Source organism: Oncorhynchus kisutch, linkage group LG17 (genome assembly GCF_002021735.2).
Source record: "Oncorhynchus kisutch isolate 150728-3 linkage group LG17, Okis_V2, whole genome shotgun sequence".
NCBI lineage: Eukaryota > Metazoa > Chordata > Actinopteri > Salmoniformes > Salmonidae > Oncorhynchus > Oncorhynchus kisutch.
This window is the reverse complement of record NC_034190.2, coordinates 88,081,966-88,090,782: the sequence shown is the minus strand read 5'-3', so window position 1 is coordinate 88,090,782 and position 8,817 is coordinate 88,081,966. Positions and strand designations below refer to the sequence as shown.

Genomic DNA, 8,817 nt, shown 5'->3' with positions numbered 1-8,817 from the left:
GCCTTCATGGTCATATTGCTACAACAACACCACTACTAAAGGACACCAATAAGAAGAAGAGACTTGCTTGGGCCAAGAAACACGAGCAATGGACATTAGACCGGTGGAGATCTGTCTTTTGGTCTATAGTCCAAATTGGGGATTTTTGGTTCCAACCGCCATGTCTTTGTGAGACGTGTGGTGACACTGTGTGGGTGAACGGATGTTCTCCACATGTGTATTTCCCACCGTGAAGCATGGAGGAGGAGGTGTGATGGTGATGGTGTGGAGGTGCTTTGCTGGTGGCACTGTCTGGGATTTAAATAGAATTCAAGGCGCACTTAACCAGCAACCTCAGGAGGCTGAAAAAATGTGACTTGTCACCGTAAACCCTCTAACTTTTACAGGTGCACAATTGAGAGCATCCTGTCGGGCTGTATCACCGCCTGGTACGGCAACTGCACCGCCATCAACCGCAGGGCTCTCCAGAGGGTTATTGAGGTCTGCATAGCGCATCACTGGGGACAAACTACCTGCTCTCCAGTACACCTACACCACCCGATGTCACAAGAAGGCCAAAAAGATCATCAAGGACAACAACCACCCGAGCCACTGCCTGTTCACCGGAATTTTAAGTTGATTTGTCAGAGGACATCTACAGAGACAAACTGATATCTTTCCGACAGATAAGATCTAAACCAGGCCAGAACTTGTCCGTGTAGACCAATTTGGGTTTCCAATCTCTCCAAAAGAATGTGGTGATCGATGGTATCAAAAGCAGCACTAAGGTCTAGGAGCACGAGGACAGATGCAGAGCCTAGGTCTGACGCCATTAATATGTAATTTGCAAGTGCAGTCTCAGTGCTATGATGGGGTCTTAAACCAGACTGAAGCATTTCGTATACATTGTTTGTCTTCAGGAAGGCAGTGAGTTGCTGCGCAACAGCCTTTTCTAAAAGTTTTGAGAGGAATGGGAGATTCGATATAGGCCGATAGTTTTTTATATTTTCTGGGTCAAGGTTTGGCTTTTTCAAGAGAGGCTTTATTACTGCCACTTTTAGTGAGTTTGGTACACATCCGGTGGATAGAGAGCCATTTATTATGTTCAACACAGGAGGGCCAAGCACAGGAAGCAGCTCTTTCAGTAGTTTAGTTGGAATAGGGTCCAGTATGCAGCTTGAAGGTTTAGAGGCCATGATTATTTTCATCAATGTGTCAAGAGATCTAGTATTAAAAACTTGAGTGTCTCCCAGATGACCTGGCCTCCACAATCACCCGACCTCAACCCAATTGAGATGGTTTGGGATGAGTTGGGCCGAAGAGTGAAGGGAAAGCAGCCAACAAGTTCTCAGCATATGTGGGAACTCCTTCAAGACTATTGGAAAAGCATTCCAGGTGAAGCTGGTTGAGAGAATGCCAAAAGTGTGCAAAGCTGTCATCAAGGCAAATGGTGGCTACTTTGGAGAATCTCAAATATAAAATATATTTCGATTTGTTTATCACTTTTTTGGTAAACTACATGATTCCATATGCGCTATTTCATATTTTTGATGTCTTCACCATAATGATACAACGTAGAAAATAGTAAAAATAAAGAAAACCCCTTGAATGAGAAGGTGTTTCCAAACGGTTGACTGGTGCTGTATTTCATCACTCACAAGCCAAAGCATATTCTGTAAGAGGGGTTAATATGAAAGTAAAATCATTGTACATGATTTATAGGAATCAGGTCATGAACATATGGACATTCAAATTAATAAGGGAGAGGTTAAACGTAGGCTAAGTCTGGCATAAACGTATTCCCACACTTTACAATAACTCTGTTGCAGTGGTCTTAGGTATTTTCCGATAGGCTATTCCCTCCCTCCATCCAGCTGCTGCCCAGTTGAAGAGCTTGTGGTCTCCATGCAGCACCACAGCACCATGCTCCTTCAGAAAAGCCCCCCTCAGCCTCAGAAGATGCCCTTCTGAAGACATGCAGCCATACAGTCCTTATACCCTTATGTAGGCCTGTGCCTTCGAGCCAAATAAAGTGCAGATCATGCATAATGTGTGCAACTCATCATTCCAACATATTTTATAATTTAATTCATCCTTCATTCAGTTCAGTCATCCATTCAGTTGCAATAGGAACTAAACCAAAGAGAACAGAATATCCATTTGTTCATTAAAATACATTTGTAATTTCAAACTTATTGTTACGGTTTTCTTCGGGTGAAAGAGAGTCGGACCGAAATGCAGCGTGGTTAAATCGATACATGTTTAATGACGAAGAAAAATGAACAATACAAAAACAACAAACGGACCGTGAACACCTATACATCCTACCTGGTGACAACTAACACAAAGACAGGAACAATCACCCACGAAACACTCAAAGAATATGGCTGCCTAAATATGGTTCCCAATCAGAGACAACGAGAATCACCTGCCTCTGATTGAGAACCGCCTCAAGCAACCATAGACTTTGCTAGAACACCCCACTAAGCCACAATCCCAAAACCTACGAAAAAAAACCATACATGAACACAACACAAAATAAACCCATGTCACACCCTGGCCTGACCAAATAAATATAGAAAACACAAAATACTAAGACCAGGGCGTGACACTTATCTACATTTTCCAAAATTCTTTAGCCTATCCCTTTAATAATTCAATATTTAATTTATGCCTATCCCTTCAATAATTCAATATTTAATTTAGGTCTATCCCTTTAATAATTCAATATTTAATTTAGGCCTATCCCTTTAATAATTCAATATTTAATTTATGCCTATCCCTTCAATAATTCAATATTTAATTTAGGTCTATCCCTTTAATAATTCAATATTTAATTTAGGCCTATCCCTTTAATAATTCAATATTTAATTTAGGTCTATCCCTTTAATAATTCAATATTTAATTTAGGCCTATCCCTTTAATAATTCTATATTTAATTTAGGTCTATCCCTTTAATAATTCAATATTTAATTTAGGCCTATCCCTTTAATAATTCAATATTTAATTTAGGCCTATCCAAATAAAAAAATTGGCTTTCAACTTGTTGCAATTTAGGCTATAATTTCGCGTACTGGTGTCTTGCGGAATAATTTTTGAATTATATTTGTGTTTTATAACTGTTTTTATTATAGGTCTCCCCTTAAAAAGAGACTGTAGTTCACAGGCCTCTAAATACATTTGAAACAACAAGAAGTACATGCAGTGGCTGATAGGGAAAACAGATCTGGCAATAAGAATAGGCTGTAGATAGTCTTGACCATTTGGGACCCCTTGGCAATTTAGCTCAGGACAGGTCATAGCCAAGACTTAATCAATATTTTGTTTTGTCTCATTTATTGATATGGATATATCCTCTGTGTGATGGGGTTAAGCCACGCAAATGGCTTTAACAAGCCTCCACACAGGGTGGAATTCACAAATACAACAGTCAAAAGGCCTAATATAAGGACTACAGTCCATGCTCCCAAATACTGGGACAAGTGTGATTCATTAGGTTACATGATCACAACATTAGCCCCTATACAATTTAAGCAATTAAATGTCCATTAAATAACACACAACAGCATGACATATTTAGATAGTGGAATAGGCCTAGATTAAATCATATTTACTTCCTAATTTGTAGCTCAGACGGTTATTCTAGACAAGGCTCTTCTGTGTCTTTATAGCATCATTCTCACACAAGTCATTAGCTGAAGGTCCAAGCCTTTACTACGCCATCTACTGGTATAACGTTGTTATTGAATGCAGGTCTAAAACAAACTAGACTTTTTTAGAAATGAAACCGGAAGCTGCAAAGCAAGAGTTGCTTTATTGACTAGACAACTTCGACTAGCAATGTTTGGTTCATGTCCTTTGCAGATGCCACATTCCTGACAGTTTGTACATATAAAAAAGATCTGTAAAAGATTGAAGGGAGTGATAAAGTAAGAATTGAACGTGTAAATGTTCATTCATAGTCGTAACAGGATTTTGTAGGTTTACAGATCTAATTTAACTATTACATTTCATGTTTAACGCATGGCTTTTCTTACGATCCTCCTAACAATTTATGTATGGCATTTTATACTATCCCAAAGATACCTACATTCAACCTTTTGGCAGCTATGTGGCTCCATACAGCTGTCCTGATTATTATTTTTTTTGACAGTGACTTTACTCTCATAAAAACTGGATGCTGGAAAAAAAAATTGTGGTGGAAACGTTTTTATTCGCAAATATTGAATAGTTACGATCATATCGGAGAACATTTGGAGTCACGTGATGATATGTTGTGCGGTCATCCCACTACGACTATATAATCCATGCAGTTTGTTTGGCTACAGATGAAATAAATGATGATTAACTTCATAGGGTGGTGAAAGTGCACGGTGATGAGCCTGATGCTGCTTTCCAATACATATCGAGGGACTTATTCTGGTGACATGATGATCGATGCTTGACAGCCGTTTGACAAATAAAAATATTCTCGCTCTTATCCATAATAATCTCATCCTGTAGATAGACCTGCAGATAGACTAGCTTCACTGTATCTGTAAACTGTTGACTAGAGCGCAGGTTGCCAAGACCAGAGTAGACGCATTATTAAACACAGCCGTTTTTGTGACAAAACTATCGGTAGAGTTGAAAATGCAAAGCAAACATATTGCATTTTAGAGTTTTATTTGGTCCAAATTTAAGCGAAAAATGACATTTTGTGTGCAGTATTTGTATCACGCACTGATTTGTATCTGCTACAAGTCCATTTGGTGGAAATTTACGTGGCAACATAGCCTCGTGGTTAGAGTGTTGGACTAGAAGGACTGTTCTACTCAGTTATATCACCATCCCCAGCTGGCTGTTCTGTGTCCAAAGAGTTTCGAATATTCGTTTTATTTCCTGTGAATTTTGAACGTTTGAATATCAAATCCCTGAGCTGACACGGTAAAAATCTATCGTTCTGCCCCTGAACAAGGCAGTTAACCCACTATTCCTAGACCATCATTGAAAATATGAATTGTTCTTAACTGACTTGCCTCGTTAAATAAATAAAAATACCACTGATGAAGAAATGCGCATCGTTTCTTTATGCCGATTCTAGAATATTCCCATTAAAATCTGTCGCCAATTGGAATGGAAACCCATCTACCGACACGTTTCCTAGAAATAGCATGAATTGTCAAATCGAGTTGGTGTCCGTGCATATTTACCTCCCCGACTTCACTCGTTGACTTCCGTCTACACTCGGCTACCACTCAAACGCGTCCAATGAGACACCGGGTTGGGTCCGGTGATCTGCGGGCGACGGGCACATCGTCATTCACTGTAGTACCACAGTAGAACATCTTTCTACTCCGGAGGAAGATGGCGGCTGAGCAGAGGAGGATGTCTGGTCGGGGCTGTGTGGCGATATTTCTAGCCGTGTTGTGCACCTTTTCCTCCGGGAAATGTGACGAACAGGTGCCGCTGATGCTGTGGACGAGTGAAGGGTAAGGGCGGTGTGTGTGGTTGGTTTTGGTCTCTGATATTATGGGGTTGCGTTTCTAGCCGTGCAAGGTGGTTGACCTCTTGTCATTCATACTCATAGTGGGGATATTCATATTGTCCTAACGTGTTTGCTTGCTCGATACCTACGTTATATCGGGACAAAAATAAATAAATATATATATATATATATATATATATCTCGTGACAATTTCATATGTGAAGCCACTAGCCAGTAAGAAATGTACTATTATGTTGGCCATATGAAATGTAGGTAGTTTAGGTCATGTCCTCATCGAGCTAGCAGGACGTTTACCTGGTTAGCCACCTGATCTGTTTACATGGGCTAACTGTAAATAATATTTGAAGTGTGTTCATCAATCCAATCTGGAGTGACAGAGTTCCCTCTGAGAGTCAGTAAATTCCCAGCGTTTCGCTCTCGGGTTATTCAGAGGAGCACATTGGACGCCCTGGCGGAGGAGCACACTGGACGCCCTGGCGGAGGAGCACACTGGACGCCCTGGCGGAGGAGTAGGATTAATCCTCAGGTTATTCAGAGGAGCACATTGGACGCCCTGGCGGAGGAGCACACTGGACACCCTGGCAGAGGAGCACACTGGACGCCCTGGCAGAGGAGTAGGATTAATCCTCGGGTTATTCAGGGGAGCAGACTGGACGCCCTGGCAGAGGAGCACACTGGACGCCCTGGCAGAGGAGCACACTGGACGCCCTGGCAGAGGAGCACACTGTACGCCCTGGCAGAGGAGTTGGATTAATCCTCGGGTTATTCAGAGGAGCACACTGGACGCCCTGGCAGAGGAGTAGGATTAATCCTCGGGTTATTCAGAGGAGCACACTGGACGCCCTGGCAGAGGAGTAGGATTAATCCTCGGGTTATTCAGAGGAGCAGACTGGACGCCCTGGCGGAGGAGTAGGATTAATCCTCAGGTTATTCAGAGGAGCACACTGGACGCCCTGGCAGAGGAGTAGGATTAATCCTCGGGTTATTCAGAGGAGCAGACTGGACGCCCTGGCAGAGGAGTATAATTAATCCTCGGGTTATTCAGAGGAGCAGACTGGACGCCCTGGCAGAGGAGTAGGATTAATCCTCGGGTTATTCAGAGGAGCAGACTGGCCGCCCTGGCAGAGGAGTTGGATTAATCTTCGGGTTATTCAGAGGAGCAGACTGGACGCCCTGGCAGAGGAGTAGGATTAATCCTCGGGTTATTCAGAGGAGCACACTGGACGCCCTGGCAGAGGAGCACAGTGGACGCCCTGGCAGAGGAGTTGGATTCATCCTCGGGTTATTCAGAGGAGCACACTGGACGCCCTGGCAGAGGAGCAGACTGGACGCCCTGGCGGAGGAGTAGGATTAATCCTCGGGTTATTCAGAGGAGCACAGTGGACGCCCTGGCGGAGGAGTAGGATTAATCCTCGGGTTATTCAGAGGAGCACAGTGGACGCCCTGGCGGAGGAGTAGGATTAATCCTCGGGTTATTCAGAGGAGCACAGTGGACGCCCTGGCAGAGGAGTTGGATTAATCCTCGGGTTATTCAGAGGAGCACACTGGACGCCCTGGCAGAGGAGCACACTGGACGCCCTGGCAGAGGAGTAGGATTAATCCTCGGGTTATTCAGGGGAGCAGACTGGACGCCCTGGCAGAGGAGCAGACTGGACGCCCTGGCAGAGGAGTAGGATTAATCCTCGGGTTATTCAGAGGAGCAGACTGGACGCCCTGGCGGAGGAGTAGGATTAATCCTCGGGTTATTCAGAGGAGCACACTGGACGCCCTGGCGGAGGAGTAGGATTAATCCTCGGGTTATTCAGAGGAGCACACTGGACGCCCTGGCAGAGGAGTAGGATTAATCCTCGGGTTATTGAGAGGAGCACACTGGACGCCCTGGCGGAGGAGCACACTGGACGCCCTGGCGGAGGAGTAGGATTAATCCTCGGGTTATTCAGAGGAGCACACTGGACGCCCTGGCGGAGGAGTAGGATTAATCCTCGGGTTAGGTTCCTTGAAGATTTGTGAGATTTTTGAGATTGAGGGCATCTAGCTTAGATTGTAGGACGGCGGGATGTTAAGCATGTCCCTGTTTAGGTCACCTAACAGTACGAACTCTGAAGATCGATGGGGGGTGATCAATTCACATATGGTGTCCAGGGCACAACTGGGGGCCGAGGGGGGTCTTTAACAAGCGGTTTCTGGAAAGTAGGATTTTTAAAAGTGGAAGCTCGAACTGTTTGGGTACAGACCTGGGTAGTTTGACAGAACTCTGCAGGCGATTTATTATTTTATATATATATATTGTAACCTTTATTTAACCAGGCAAGTCAGTTAAGAACCAATTCTTATTTTCAATGATGGCCTATGAACAGTGGGTTAACTGCCTCAGGGGCAGAGCGACAGATTTGTACCTTGTCAACTCGGGGATTTGAATTTGCAACCTTCCGGTTACTAGTCCAACGCTATAACCACTAGGCTACGCTGCCGCCCCAAGATTGCAACTCCGCCCCCTTTGGCAGTTCTATCTTGTCGAAAAATGTGATCGTTTGGGATGGAAATTTCAGGAATTTTTGTGGTTTTCCTAAGCCAGGATTCAGACATGGCAAGGACATCTGGGTTGGTGGAGTGTGCTAAAGCACTGAATAAAGCAAACTTAGGGAGGAGGCTTCTGACATTAACATGCATGAAACCAAGGCTTTTACTGTTACAGAAGTAAACAAATGAGAGTCCCTGGGGAATGGGAGTGATGCATGGGGGCTGCAGGGCCTTGGGAATGGGAGTGATGCATGGGGGCTGCAGGGCCTGGGTTAACCTCTACATCACCAGAGGAGGAGTTGGATGAGGGCTAAAGGCTATAAGAACTGGTCGTCTAGTGCGTTCGGAACAGAAAGTAAAAGGAGCAGATTTCTGGGCGGGATAGAATAGATTCAGGGCATAATGTACATACAAGGGTATGGTAGGATGTGAGTACAGTCGAGGTAAGCCTAGGCATTGAGTTACGATGAGAGATTTTTTTTGTCTCTAGAGGCATCATTTAAGCCAAGCTCGATCACTGCATGTGTGGGGGGGGGAACATAAGGGCTAGCTAAGGCATATTGAGCAGGGCTGGAGGCTCTACAGTGAAATAAGACAAAAATTACTAACCAAAATAGCAATAGACAAGACATATTGACATTAGGGAGAGGCATGCGTAGCCGAGTGATCATAGGGCCCAGTGAGTAGCTAGGCGTGCTGGAGGCGATTCAGACAGCTAGCATGCCGGGGCTAGCATGCCGGGGCTAGCATGCCGGGGCTAGCAGGCCGGGGCTAGCAGATAGGCCTCGGGGACGTCGCAACAAGTGTCTGTTGAAACCCCCTCGGACGGT

General features: G+C 44.3%; 1 pseudogene; it reads left to right on the top strand.

Moving 5' to 3' along the window:
* The first annotated feature begins 5,195 nt into the window (after positions 1–5,195).
* The window catches only part of LOC109882994 (V-type proton ATPase subunit S1-like), a 32,136-nt pseudogene continuing 28,514 nt past the window's right edge, over positions 5,196–8,817 (top strand).